At 41.2% G+C, this 15,248-nt stretch overlaps 1 protein-coding gene across 1 annotated transcript in view; it reads right to left on the bottom strand.

Annotated features, from left to right (window-relative positions):
* The window catches only part of ADAMTSL1 (ADAMTS like 1), a 1,026,618-nt gene extending 1,014,997 nt beyond the window's left edge, over positions 1 to 11,621 (bottom strand). The window contains exon 1 of the mRNA XM_036856350.1: positions 11,551 to 11,621. The gene's annotated coding sequence lies outside the window, so the exon portion shown is untranslated. The remainder of the gene's footprint in view (positions 1 to 11,550) is intronic.
* Positions 11,622 to 15,248: the final 3,627 nt, after the last annotated feature.

Consider the following 15,248-nt stretch of genomic DNA (forward strand, 5'->3'; position numbering starts at 1 on the left):
TATACACACAATCAGAAAACTTAAAGATCTAGGTCACATCTCGGAAGTCCGCAAGTTTAGAAAAGCTAATGAGGTTGAAACAAAAGCAAGAAGAAGAATATTCTGGATTCGGGATAACGTTAGCTTACAGTTTCAACTCTCTTGAATTTGATTCAGCCAATAAAATGTGAGCAGAAGCAATATTTGTCACTGAGTGGAAGCATTTAATTGCCAGTGCAAGACAGACCAGCATTCTCCTTTCCCTACCCTGGCGGCTATGGAAGCATGAGGGCTGAGATGGAGCTACCATCAGCATGTATTCCTCAACACAAACAGTGGGTCACGCCCCGCTAGCCACCCACACCAGATACGTGGCCTGATGGAGAAATACACCTTGGTCGTGTGAAGCCACTATGATTTGGGGGTTGTTTGTTACCACAGCATCATCTAGCCCAACCTGACTAATATAGAGTTTTAAAAAAAAAATGGAATATGGGAATTTGAATTTCAGCTTAATCAATAGACAGATACTCTTTAATGGTAAAAATCCTTTATTTCATTGCAACTGATTTCTGAAAGGAAATTCACAATGATCACTCTTCATAAAATGTACAAGATATTAATAGTAAAGAAAACGTTTTTCCTCCATGTGTAGGACTACATCATAGATCGTGTATGACTCAGCGGAGAGTGTGTGCCTGTGTTGTTTGGCTGGTTTGTGAGGGGCGCAGAGAACATCCTAAATAATAAGCACATGAAACAGTTTCTTCCTCCCATCCAAGAACGTGTGGGGAGAACATCCTAAATAATAAGCACATGAAACAGTTTCTTCCTCCCATCCAAGAACGTAGCAACAGTTGCTACATCACACTTGGGTAGAGAAGGTGTTCAGAGGCACGTCCTCTCCCTTTCAACAAGTGTCAAGTTCCTGGATGTTTTGGACAGTTTTCTAAATAAGTATCTGTTAATCTTCCAGGGGCATGATGACTGGAGGAAAAAACACACAGAAGCCAGTTTCCAGCAGGTTATGTGAGAGGGGGAAGGGCAGAGGGTTTTCCCTTCCCTTCTTCCCCCAGATTATTCCTCCGCTGAAGGCAGAGTGTCTGGGAGCTGAAGCTATTCCCAAACATCTGAAAACCATTTATAAAAAACGGAGGTTACTACAAATAAAGACACTTTAAGCTGGTGGTTCATATCTTTAGTTCATGATGTAACTAGACACTAAAATAATAGTGTATGCTCTGGTGGAAAAAGTCACTGAACAGAGTTCTGAGACGTGTGGTCCACTCCCATCTCTCCCACTAACAAACTGGGACATGTCGCTCAACTTCCTAAGACCTTAACTTCTCTCCTCCTTAAATAAGACAGGTCAGACCAGTGTTTCCCGAAATGTGGTCTTTGGTCCAACTGTGTCTGAATCCTCTATGGGTATGTGGTGAGGGGAACGTACCAAAGGCACATTCCTAGGACGCATCCTTTCCCTACTGAATCAGAATCTCCAAGAGTGAGGCCCAGGAATTGGCATTTCAAAGTTTCTCAGCTTCTAATCCCAAACTCCTAATTCAATATCTTGTAATAACTTTTAATGGAAAAGAATCTGAAAAAGATTAGGAGTATATATATGTATATATGTACACACACACACATATATATATATGTGTGCGTGTGTGTGTATAACTGAAGCACTTTGCTGTACACCTGAAGCTAAAACATTGTAAATCAATTATACTTCAATTTTTTTAAAAAAGTTTCTCAGCTTCTAGTTGCACAGCTTTAGTCTTTGGTGACCTTTGGAACTATGCAGAAGACCAAACTACTTATACACAGCGAAGTTTCTGAACCAAAAGACTGAAGAATCTCTAAGGCCCCTTCCAGCTTTATAATTCTACAGACATGAGCACAGCTGAAAAGAAATATGTAGCTCCTACACCACTCACTCCATCCCCTCCAAAAAAATGCTTAATTCTTTACATAGAGATCATCCTGGTGCAAAATAAAATATGAAAGCTGATATGGTATTATGTACTAACAATTCAAAACAACCTCCCCATTCATTTCACCTCATCTCCCTTCTTCACCACAAAAAAGCCTGAACCTCAATCACACCTTAGAGAATAAATTTTAATACCACATATGATATTTTAAAGCCAGATATTTTACATCATGTTAACTCCATGTTCTCTCCTAAAACCGTTTCCAAATATGAACATCAAAATTTGTAAAACAATAAAATATTTCTTTACTGTATCTCTGAGCAAATAGGTTAGACTCTATTTAAGCAAGGAATGGGAAATACACAGTTATTGAAAGACTGAAAGCTAAAATACGAAAACGAGGATGGACAGGGTACCGACTATTGTGTTTGGCAACTAGCAGGCAGTCAGTTAGCATGGATTCCCTTCCCTGAAAAAAAGTCCAACTCTCTAGTTGCAGAGACAGTCAGTAAATCCAGACCTAGAACTTAGGTCTTAGGACCTCAAATCTAGTGTCTTTTTTCTAATACTGACCAAAGTTTTGCTTACACTGGGAAACAAGACACATGAATCTCTGAAAAGTGTGCATAATAACCAGAATGAGCTTTAATGGGATTTGGAAATGGATCAAGACAGGAAAATAGAAATAATGAAAGAGAATAAATAGTGCTAACTTCCAGTTAAACATGGCAGGTTGAACACCACTTTTTTCCATTCTCTCCCAAATGCCTGCTAAAATAACAGTAAATAAATTAAAATGACAAGAGAACTGGAAAGGAGACAACAGCAGACAAAAGATGCCAATAAATTTTTGGAATATGGAAAGCTGGTGGAGGAATTGTAACTGATTTAACAGGATTGCGCCTGCAACAGGATATAATGATGGGAAGCAAGACAATTTGGCCTGTGAAAGCTCAGAAAGGCTTCAGACACAGAGGCACCTGGTGCTGCAAAAGATGGGAGTGAAGGCTTGGCTACAACTGGAACAGTGGTTGAAAAGTTATGGAAAGAAGACTCTGTTGAAAAGTAAAATTGAGACAATCTTTCAGAAAGCATAACTAAAAGAACAAGACAAAAGATTTTAAGAGCTATATTGGTAGATCCAGGAGGCTTAATAACTGACTAAAAGGAGTTTCACAAAAAGCAAACACATACAATGCTGGCAAGGAAATTATCAAAGACATGAAAATAAATATTCCCCAAACTGAAGGCTATAGATCTATTGAAGGTCCATGAAAAACCTAGCACTGTGAATTTAAATAATCCACATCGAGGCACAGCATCATGAAACTGTGGTTCAGAGGTTGGCAAATTATGGCTTGTGGTCCAAATCTGGACGACCGCCCATTTTTTTTAATAGTTTATTGGAACACAACCATGTTCATTCATTTCTATATTGTCTAGCACTGCTTTCCTGCTATAGCAGCAGAATTTAGTGGCAGAGACAGTATAGTCTACAAAGCCTAAAATATTTCCCAAGAGAAATGAAACCTATGTCCACACAAAAACTTGCACATGAATGCTTACAGCAGCATTACTCATAATAGCCAAAAGGTGAAAACAACCTACATGTCCATCCACAGACAAATTGATAAACTAAATGTTGTATATCCATACAATTAAATATTATTCAGTCATAAAAGGAATGAAGTACTGATACATGCTGCAACTTGGATGAACCTTGAAAATACGCTAAGTTAAAGAAGCCAGTCCCACAAATTCACATATTATATGACCCCGCTATATAACTTCACTCACATGAAAATCCAGAGTAGGGAAATCTATAGAGAAAGAAAGTAAATTATGATTGCCTGGGGCTGGGGGGTAGTGAAGAGTAAGGGTAAGCTAAAGGGTACAAAGTTCCTTTTTGAGGTGACAAAAATTACTAAAATTGACTGTGGTGATGGTACACATATCTGTGAATATAATAAAAACTACTGAATTATACACTTTAACTTGGTGAATTGTATGATGCATGCATTATATCCCAATAAAGCTCTTTTAAAAGGGAAATACACTAGAAAAAAATAGAATAATAACATACTGCTTGGCACAGTGTACCCATTACAATAGATTAATACTGACCATTGGGTCTCTAAAATGTGATAAAACATCATGAAAGAATGATGAAAGGAGGATGAGAAAGAGAATTAGGAAATCATACCATAATGACAATTTAATAGAATACAATAAATCATATTAAAGGTATACTGTAATAACTATGGAAGTACTATCATATAGAAATCACAAAGGATTAAAAATGGTTATCTAATATTAATATAGTCAAAAGCAAAGTTGATTTTAGAGCACAGACTATTACCAAGGATAGATAAGGTCATTTAATAATGACAAAGGAGTCAGTTCACCACAGACATAACAATTCTAAATGCTTATACACCCAATAACAGAGCTTCAAAATAAAGAAAAAACTGATAGAACTTCAAGGAGAAACAGACAATTCCACAATGGTAGATGGAGACTGTAATATACATCTGTCAATAATTGATACAGTAAGTATATCAGTAAAGACATAGAATATTTTAATACTCTCAACAAACTTGACCTAATTGATGTTTATAGAGTATTCCACCCAACAACAGCTAGATTAATCAGGAAAACTTAAAAGACAGAGATTTGTAGGAAGTTTAATTTTTTTCAAATGCTCATAGAACATTTGCCAAGACAGACCATATTCTGGGCCATAAAACAAATGTCAACTTAAAAAGATTCAAGTTATATAAAGTGTGTTCTCTGAACACACTGGAATTAAAAGTAAATAACCCAAATATATCTGGAAAATCTCCAAATATTTAGAAACTAAACAACTCATTTCAAAATACCCATGGGTCAAAGAGGAAATCAAAGGGAAATAAAGTATTTTGAAATGAAAAATAAAATGAAAACACATTTATGATATGCCACTAAAACAGCACTGAAGAAAAATTTTTTATCACTAAACACCTATGTCTAAAAATATAAAAGGGTCTCATATCAATGACCTCAGCATCCACCTTAAGAAACTAGAAAAATAAGAACTAATGAAACACAAAATAGTAGAAGAAGGAAAATAATAAAGATGAGAGAAGAAATAATTGAAATAGAAAACAAAACAATAGAGAAAATCCATGAAATCAAAAGCTGGTTCTTTGAGAAGACCTATAAAATTAAGCCACTAAAGCAGCCTGATAAAGAAAAAGAATAAGTAAATAACCAATATCTGGAATAAAAAAGGTGACATAACCACATGTTCTAATATTAAAAAGATAATAAGGGAGCATCATGAACTACTTTATGCCAATAAACTCAACAACTAAAATGAAACAGACAAATTCATGAAAGACACAAACTACCAAAGCTAACTCAAGATGAAATAGATAACCTGAATAGCCCTACATCTATTCAAGAATTTAAATTTGTAGTTAAAATCCTTCCCACTAAGCCAACTTCGGGTCCAGATGGTTTCTCTGGTGAATTCTACCAGTTAAGGAAGAAATCATACACCACTATTTCCAGGCAATTGAAAAGAAAGGAGTATTTCCCAACTTATTCTATGAAGCCAGCTTTACCCTGATACCAAAACCAGACAATGACACTGCAAGAAAATAAAACTACAGACCAATATTCTTCATGGACATAAATGCAAAAATTCTAATCAAAATTTAGTAAATCAAATCCAGCAATATAGAAAAAGGTTAATAAATTATCACCAAATCAAGTTTATCCCAGGAGTGCAAGATTGGTTTAACATTCAAAAATCAGTCAGTGTAATTCACTATATTAACAAACTAAAAAGGAAAAATCATATAATAATTAGATGCAGAAAAGCATTTGACAAAAATCCAACATCCATTTCCAATAAAAACTCTCAATAAACAATGAATAAAAAGAACTTCCTTAAGCTGATAAAGCGCATTTACAAAAACCCTACACTTAACATCATTCTTAATGGTGAAATACTGAATTATTGTTCCCTAAGATTGGGAACAAGCAAGGATATCTGTTCATTCCACTTCTTTTCAACTGTGTACTAGAGGTTCTAGTCAATGTTATTAAATAAGAAAAAGAAATAAAAGGCATCCAAATAGGGAGAGAAGAACTGTCTTTATTTGTATATGACATGATCATATGTGTAGAAAATCTGACTGAATATACCAAAAAGCTACTACAACTACTAAGTGAGGTTGCAGAAAATAAGAACAATATACAAAAATCAATTGTGTTTTTATATACTAACAAGGAAAATCAGAAACAAATTTTTTAAAAAACAGTGCCATTTAAAACAGCATTAAAACTATGAAATACTTAATATAAATCTGACAGAAATATGTAAAACCTGTACACTAAAAATGACCAAATATTGCTTAGAGAAATTAAAGAAGACCTAAGTAGATAGGTATATATCATGTTCAGGGATCATGAAACTCAATATTGTTAAGAGGTTACTTCTCTCAAAATAGATCTATAGATTAAAACAACCCTAGTCACATTCTCGCATACCTTTTTTTTTTAAAAAGGTTGGCACACTCATTCTAAAATTTATATAAGGTAGCCAAATCAACATCCTTGAAAATGAATGACAAACCTGGAGGAATCACACTTCCTGAGTTCAGAATTTATTGTGAAGCTACAATAATCAAGAATGTGTAGTACTGGCACAGCAACGGACATACAGTTCAGTGAAATAGACTAGAGAATCCAAAATAGACCCACATGTATGGACAACTGAATTTTAACAAAGGTGCAAAGGCAATTCAGTGGAGAAAGGATAGTCTTTTCAAAAAAATCTTGCTTAAAACAATTGAAAATCCATGGGCGAAAAATGAACTTTGACCCATATCTTGCACCACATACAAAATTAACTCAAAATGGCACATAGACTAAATGTAAGGCATAAAATTTCTAGGGGAAAAACCCATGTGATCTTGAGTTAGGCAAATATTTCTTAAGAGCAAAACCACAATTTACCAACAAATAGTAAATTCAACTTCATCAAAATTAAAAACTTCTGCCCATCAATATACAATGTAAAGAAAATGAAAAGACAAGCCACAGACTGGGAGAAAGTATTTGTAAATGATACATCTGATAAAGGACTTATAGCCAGAATACATAAATAATTCACACAATAGGAAAACAACCCAATGAGAAATGGGCAAAATATTTGAATATTTTGCTAAAAAAAGATATATACATTCTAAATAAATCCATGAAAAAAATGTTCTACATTATCAATCATTAGGGAACTGCACATCAGAACCCAGAACAAGCTACTAGTATACCAATTTGCATGGCTAAAATAAAAGACTGACCTCAGCAGGTGTTGGCAAGGATGCAGAGGAACTGGAACTCTTGTATACTGCTAGTAAGAATGTAAAATGGTACAACCTTCTGAAAAACTGGCAGTTTCTTAAAAAGTTAAACATACATCTACCAATGATTCAGCCATCCCACTCCTGAAACAAATAAGACTACATGTCCATACAAAGACTTATAAACAAATCGTTATAGCAAATTTCTTTGTAATAGCCAAAAACGAAAAACACGCTGTCCATCAATAGGTGAATGTTGATGGACAACAAAGTGTAATATATCCGTACAATGTAACACTACTTGGGAACAAAAAGAAATTACTGGGAACATGCTACAGCATGGATAATCTCAAAATAATTATGCTGAGGGGGGAAAAAAGCCAGATCAAAGCAAAAAGTCGGGGGGGGGGGATGAACTGGGAGATTGGGATCGACATATATACACCAATATGTATAAAATAGATAACTAATAAGAACCTGCTGTTTAAAAAAAAATAAAATTCAAAAAAAAGGGAGGGTACATACTCTATGATTCCATTTACATAAAATTTGAGAAAACTCAAACTACTCTACAGTGACAGAAAGCAGATCACTATTTGCACCATGATTTAGGGTGTGAGGAAGGGTGGCAAGAAGGGATTACCAAGGGTAATGAGGAAACTTTGGGGTGATGGTGTCACAGGTGTATACATATGTCAAAACTTATCAAACAGTATAGTTTAAATACGTGCAATTTACTGTATGTCAAATATACCCCAAAATAATATCAAACAAACAAGAAAAATGGTTGCCTTTGGGCCATGGGATCTGACAAAGGTTAGGAGAAAGACTTGGGCAAGAAGTTGCTATATTTCTTTATAAGCCCTTAGGAGTATTTTTTTAACCATGCAGAATTATTATCACAGTAAAAATAAAAATAAAAAATAAGACAAAAGCAAGAACATACAAGAGAACAACAAAAGAGACAAGAAAAATCTTTCCTTCAAGGTCTTTAGTTGAAAATCAGGTGCCCACGAAGTCACAAATTCTTTCAAGCCATCCTGTTTTTTACCTCATTACCAAATTCCTAACAAGGGTAGGATTTAGAATACCATAGTAAATGAAAATATTCAATCTTAGTATTTGAATAAGCTATCACTGGTATGCCACCGTAAGAACATGAATTGCCACTAAGTGATATTTTTAAGCAGTAGTAATGGATTTGTGCTGATCTAGCCACAATCCTCTCCAGGAACGTTGCTTATTTTTACAGTGGATTGCTACAGATGGGTTGTAGAAATCGTTAAGTAGTTGGTAACCTCTAGTGGTTAAAACAGTTAATTATGTACTTCCTTACCTGGGAGCAATTTGGGCAATGGGATGAATTTGAGTTCAGCTGATGAAATGAAACTGGTATCAGTAAAATAGTGTTTCATAAGAACCTAAAGAGTGAGCTACCTTCAAGTTGCACAGGGAAAGAAAAGAATCTCTCAAGTTAGGAGGGTAATTCAGCCAGGACAAAAGGGAAGGGAAATAACCCCTGAAAGCAGAAATTCAGTGACAAGACAGGAGAAATGCTGAGATTTCCAAATAATTTTAATTTGCATTAAAATTGTTGTTTGGACTTTTGGAGAATATAGCTCAGGTGTAATTCAACCTGGGGAGCCAGAAGCTCTTAAACAAAGATCCTCTTTTAACTATGGATACAATATATACAAGAGGTCTGATAACTCTGGTAGTCATGCCTTCATATACAGAGAGCTCTAATGAAAAACCAGTTTAAAGAATGTATAAATTCCAGTGTTCCAGTCCTTTGGCACTGGCTATTGATTTTATTTCTTCTTGATTTGATATTAAGTATCCTCAAGTTTCTGGTCCGTTTAATTCACAGGTATAACACCCATGTGGTTTTTTAAAAAGTGTTAAATTGTGTTGCAAGATCAGCTGCTTCTGACCAACACCTGACTAAGCTATCTCTAAAGTGCATTGCATTCAACCAGAATACAGAACCCATCTACCACTTTAAACTCTCTGATATCCTTTCCCCGACAAGTTTAGTCAGGCTTCTCACATGTGGAGAGCAGCCCTGCCAAGTGGAACAAGAAAAAGTCATTTGGAACTAAACAATAAACCACTTCCAACACACACACAAGGCTCAAATCTGCTTTCATCATCTTCACCCAGAAGAAAGTTGGTTGAGAAGAGAAGCAAGGAAGAACAGGTGTGTAACACTGGGAAAATCGGTTTGTCCTGAATGTCGAGCGGGCACCGAATGACTTGAAATAGGTCTAAACAAGCAGAGTGTTTAAAATATTAAAAAACAAGCAGCGTGTTAAAGTATATTAAAAAAAAAACCCACACAAGTCTAAGAAACTACGTTATGCATCTTTGCATCTTCTTTAGCATCTTTGCTGGATTCAAATATTACCTGATAGTTAACCAAAGCCTCAAGGATAAGGTAGAATTTCTACCCCTACGATTTTTTTAAAAATAAGACACAAGGTGTTCTGTCTTGATTTTGGTTAGAAGCCGACCTGCCTGGTGTTGTTAGAGCTGGCAGTACCTTCAAGAACATGGGCCAACACCCTCACTTTACAGATGAGGAAATGGAAGGTTAAGGGCCTTGACCAAAATGACATAGCTAGTTAGGGACAGAGCCAGGAATGGAAGCTGCATGTTAAGACTCTCTCCCTAGCCTGTCTCTTAGGCCCTCTTTACTCTTCTCCCTTGAGTTTTCTTTTGGGCTCAGGATTCTATTAGAACAGGTCACTGTAAGGCAGGTCATTTTGACACAGTGGTTTTTCAACCCAGCTGCACAATGTAATCACCTGGGAGCTTTATAAGTCCCAGCGCCCCGGCCTCATCGTCATAACCCCAAGGACGCTGATGCAATCCAGCTGAGGTGGGTGCCTAGCCCAGGGAATGTCAAGAGCTCCTACAGGCAATCCTAACAGGTAGCCACCTGTGAGAAGCCCTGCCGATGGAACAAGGCATGCTGGGAATAAAAGTAGCTCATAATTAAGACAAGCTTTTGCAAGGGTTTTTCATGCTCCAATCTAAGCAGGTGTTCCCTGTTGGAAATTTCTATCACTTCTTAGGCTAGTCTCTGCCTGTCAGCTTCCAGCCGGCTCTGGGTCCTTCTTAGCCCTCATTCTTGGTCCTCCCTCAGCCTCTACAAGTGCACCACTACAATCAAAATGACCATTAAAATAGAGAACTGAAAATAAGTTTCAAAAACGTCAAGTAAAAGCGAGGGAAGGAAATCCCCCGATTTGGACAAGTCTCCATAAGCAAAACAGAGGAAAGGGAGGCTATCTGGCGATAATTCCGGCCAAGAGTATTTGGGCATTTTCCCAGAATTACCCAAGTAATCCTGTGAAAAGCAAATCTATGTAGGCTAAATTATGTACAAACCGCCTAAATCATGAGTTTTAATCAAAAGTTACCTGACTCTGGAAATCGTGAAAGCCAAAGACACCACATGCATCACGGGTTTGACTGACCCCCGCCTCCTTCCCTAAGCAGCTCCCTCCAGGGTCTTTCTGTAATAAGCCATAGCCAAGCCGACTACACCCTTCCGGGACCCTTCTGCTCTGCCTCGGGGCCTGGGCCCACCGACTCAGGAGGACTCCCCAGTTCCTACACCCCATGTGGCTCGGGAGAAAACCCTAGGCGCATCCGAAGGGGGCGTGGTGAGGGCGAGTCCTCGTGCACCGGCCAGAACCACCTTTTCTCCTTTGCAGAGCATCAGGGAGACCACCTAGTCTGGCATCTGCGCACCTTACAACGCTCCGCCGCCCGACTCTCCCGGACGCGGTGGCCCTGAGGTGACGGTGTCAGAAGCTCACTGGGACCAGGGAAGGACAGGAGTGAGGAGAAGTGTACCAGCGCCCAAGCCTTCCCGGAGACGCCCCTGCCTCCTCCGGGAAGGAGAGAAGAGGTTCCCCGAAGGACTGTCCGGAAGAGGTGCGGGGTCGCGGGCTCCCTGGGAGAAGGCCGCACCCCAGCTCAGGCGCCACCTCCTCGCCTGGGAGGCAGGACGAGGGCGTGGGCGGGAAGCCGGGACGCGGCCCCAGGAGGCTGGGCAGAGGCTCAGCGCAGGGTCTGATCCCGCCAGGTCGGGGCTCGCCGCGAGGGGCCGCCTTAGTCCCAACCCCACGCCACCTGTCCCAGCTCGGGTGGCAGGGCAACCCTAGGACAGTCCCTGGCCGGAGAGAGCGCGCCCCAAGCTACAGCACTCCCCGCTGTAGCACAGCCTAGAAGAAAGGTCCCAGGAGGGGGAGGGACGCAAGACGAGCAAGCTGCCCTACCTGTCCGGCGACACAGAGCAGGCACCAGGTGCCCCCGAGGATGCGGGCCAGGAGCCCCAAGCTCCAGGGCGCAGCCCGCCGGGCCATGGCCCCGCAGCGGGGAGGAAGGGGAGTCCCGGACGAGGCCCCACCCTGCAAGTGGTAGCCGCGTCCCGCGCAGGCTGCGGGGCTCTGCGGCGGTGGGCAGACCCGGGACGTGCGCCTGCGGGGCAAAGCTGCGCTGGGGCCGCCGCGCGTGCTCTGAGCCGCCCTGCGGCAGCAGAGCCGGCGGCTTTGAATGGGAGCGCGTGCGCTGGGGGTGGGGGCGTTATTTGTGAATGTGCTGCTTGTCTTGGCTCGGGATGGTTCGCGCTCCCCCCCCACCCCGCTCCAGCACCCCCTCCGGCTCCTGCTCCTCCCCTCCTGTGTCAGCCCAGCGAAGGCGGGGAGCGCAGACACCCAGCCGCCCGGGCAGCGACCGCGGTGCGCGTTTCGAGAAACCCGAGCGGGGCTAGGCGCTGGCTTCTATTTATTTATTCTTTTTAAAGGGGGGGGGTGTCTTGCGTGGCACACCTTGCTGCTGGCGTTTGGAATGCCACCCTGCCTGCCCTAGGACAGTGCGGGATGAGAAGGGAAGGCTCTCCCCGGATGCTAGCGCTTTCCCCGGGACGAGTCCCCAGGGCCATTCCCTGCGCGCTTTCCCTGGAGCTCGCGGCGCTGCAACCGCCCTGGGAACCACCCAAGACCCTCCAGGGAGTGGGGAAGAGTTTGTGCGTGTGCAGAGGGGCGAGTTTCTTGAGTTTCTTAATCTCAAGACCCCACACAATGGTTTGGTGTGTCTGTCCGTGGGGAAACAAACTCTGGGCGCGCAGAGAGATTCTCCCATGGAGTTTGTTTTGCAACCTGGGTCTGGGGATCCATGACAGCTAGGTACGGACGCAGAGAACCAGGAGCCGGCATTACGCATAAGGAGCCCAAGAAATGGGTGGAGTGAGAATGACTTCGCTTATCTTATTGTGTCAATGGATTTCTGGGGGCAAGCCAGGGCGTCCCCTTCTCCAGTGTGGGCAGCGCTCTTAATTAGACTTGAGGCTGCAGACTTTCTTGTAACAGAAAACAAACGTCGTGCCGTTTTGAAGTTCTTTGCTCGTGGGACCCAGGCTCTTCTCTTCCTGCAAACCTGACTCTCCAGGGCCAGTCTCCCTAAGCATCTTTATAAGAAAGCAAGTCCCCCACCCTTATTCCAACCATCTTCCAGGCCACTCCACCCCTCTAGAACCTTGGCAGTGAAGCTAGCAGAGGCGGGGAGCTGGCCCCACTTCAGTAAACTCCATCCGATAAGAGGATTCAGCCAAGTGCTGGTGAAATAACTTTTGTGAAGTTCCCACGTGCGCCCATTGGGATGAACGCAGCATAAAACGACGACGCGGCCATACTCCCTAGCAACTGTTCATTCAGTCCACATATTCCAAAAGCCAAGCGCTGTGCTTAAACGTCGTAGCTCATCAGTGATCTAGACAGATTCAGATCTCGCCCACTTTAATTGCGTAAACAGACCAGACACGAACTGCAGCTAATGAGAGGCACAGCCCAGGCAGAAATGCCTATAGGAAATGATTGTCATATGTAACAGCATGAGCGTTTGTGCCCAGAATAGGGGAATTTTGTTCTTGTATATGGTAAACGAGCTGCTTCTCAGAATTCATCTACTTACTCATTATGTGTGTATTTGAGTTCCCAAGGTGCAAAAGAAAAAAAATCAGAAGTAGAAAAAAATATCTCCCTTTGAGTTTTGAATCCCAGAAAGTCAAAGCTGGAAGGCCAAAGTCTGGAGAGATCTTTTCTAAAAGGGGTTGGGGGCCAGGTTTTCAACTTGAATTGGTAATAGAGGGAAGGGTAAGATAGTAGAAAAACAAACACAAAACCAAAAACAAAAATATAAGAACAAAAGACCACAGAGGCTGGAAATAGGAAAGTGTTCCCATGGGGGATTGCAAATGGCTGGCCTTGCCAGGATGTTTGAGTCACAAGGTTGAGCAGCAAAAGGCAAGGCTTTGCTTGGTAGGGTGGTGGTCCTAAAATGTAAGGGTAGGGGACCTAAGGTACCAGGCTGGAAGAAGAAGGGAACCCACACTGGTGTGCCAGGTGGCAGCGCTAGGCAACAGTAACTGAATTAAATTTTCAAACAGCCATCAAGATAGGTGCAGATTAACCCATCTTGCCATATGTGAGTCTGAAGCTCAATGGCTATACTACCAAGATTGGAAGCAGGCCCTGGAGGGAAATACAGCAACAGAACTTCAGCATTAGAAGGGAATTCTAGCCCAAGTACATACCCCAAACCCCAAAGAGCTTGGCCATCTAGCTCAATAGCCACATTTTTATTTTTAAATGGGTGAAGAAACTAAAGAAGTTACACGTGGCATGTTCTCTATTTGTTAGCTTACTTGTTTATTGCCTTTCTCCACTGTTAGAGACAATGAGGCTTTGGACAAGTCACTTAAGAGGCAGATGAATTATTCCTACCTCAGTGTGGTGAGGGAGGAGTGAGTTTCTAATCCTTGAACAAGGAGGTAACAGAAGGAACAGGGATTTAAAGTTAAATAATGGGTCAGTAAAGTATAGGGTAAAAAGGCAGTAGAAAGTCCAAAAGGAGGGAGACCAGCTAAGAAGATGCTGCCAATAAACCAGCCATGAGGTGATGAAGGCTTCCATTACTGGAGATGCATTCCAGGTCCTGGAGAACAAAGTGTGTTCAGAAAGCCAGACAGGAGAAGGAAAGCATTATTTGTTCTATATAAATATGGGAAGATGGCACCCCCTGAGGGCATCTCCATACCAGAGGTCCAAGTCCAGATCCTTGACACCAGATTCAAACGTTAACAGATAGTCTGATTTTGTTGATTGTTCACTGTCTGCTTAAAAATCTATAGGTTCTTAAATTACTTTCCAATCAATATACATCACTGATAGTTTAAGAAATAACTGAATGACATGGAAGAAAGTAGTCTCACTATCCACTGAAGATCAAGTTTCCTTGATACTGCATAAAATATAGGGAGGATGCTTTAAAACAGATGTTTTTCCTTAACAACTTAATGACCTCACTGTAACACAAGGACTAAAAATGTCACATTCTTCAGGTACTAGAATACACGTGGAGTATTAGAAGACCCCAGCCACCCCCAGTAGTTCTTTGTCTCACCCCAGTCCCACTCTTTCCAAAGCCTCTGCTCTGGACCACAAGCCCTTTTATCGGAGGCTTGCATCAGATGTGTTTTGGCATCACAAGTCAGACCTCTTAAAGAATTGTTCCACTGGAACATTAGAATACTTGATTCTGAGGCTGACTCTGAGTCTACCTGTTGATCTCAGGGCACTTCTACTGCACTGACTCCTCACTATGTCCCAATCCTTTCTTCAGCCTTCTCTTTTCTTCTGTCCCTTTTTATCCAGCATACTGTTTTCCACCGGGCCCATCATTTCAATAACACTCTTTCAATACCCTACACACCCTTGCTTCTTGGTCTTTTCTTCATACCTCAACTCAAAACAAACTCAGTTATCTGCTTTCTCAGTGCGTGCCTTCCAGGAGCCAAACACTGCAGGGGAAAGCCACAGAATAGAACAGAGAAGTGTTCCTATAGCACCATCTTCACCCATCTCAAATGGGCTCTCAACACTGCCCATCAGTCCTCCTGGTCCATTCACTCTCGTTC

Source organism: Balaenoptera musculus, chromosome 6 (genome assembly GCF_009873245.2).
Source record: "Balaenoptera musculus isolate JJ_BM4_2016_0621 chromosome 6, mBalMus1.pri.v3, whole genome shotgun sequence".
Taxonomy (NCBI): Eukaryota; Metazoa; Chordata; class Mammalia; order Artiodactyla; family Balaenopteridae; genus Balaenoptera; species Balaenoptera musculus.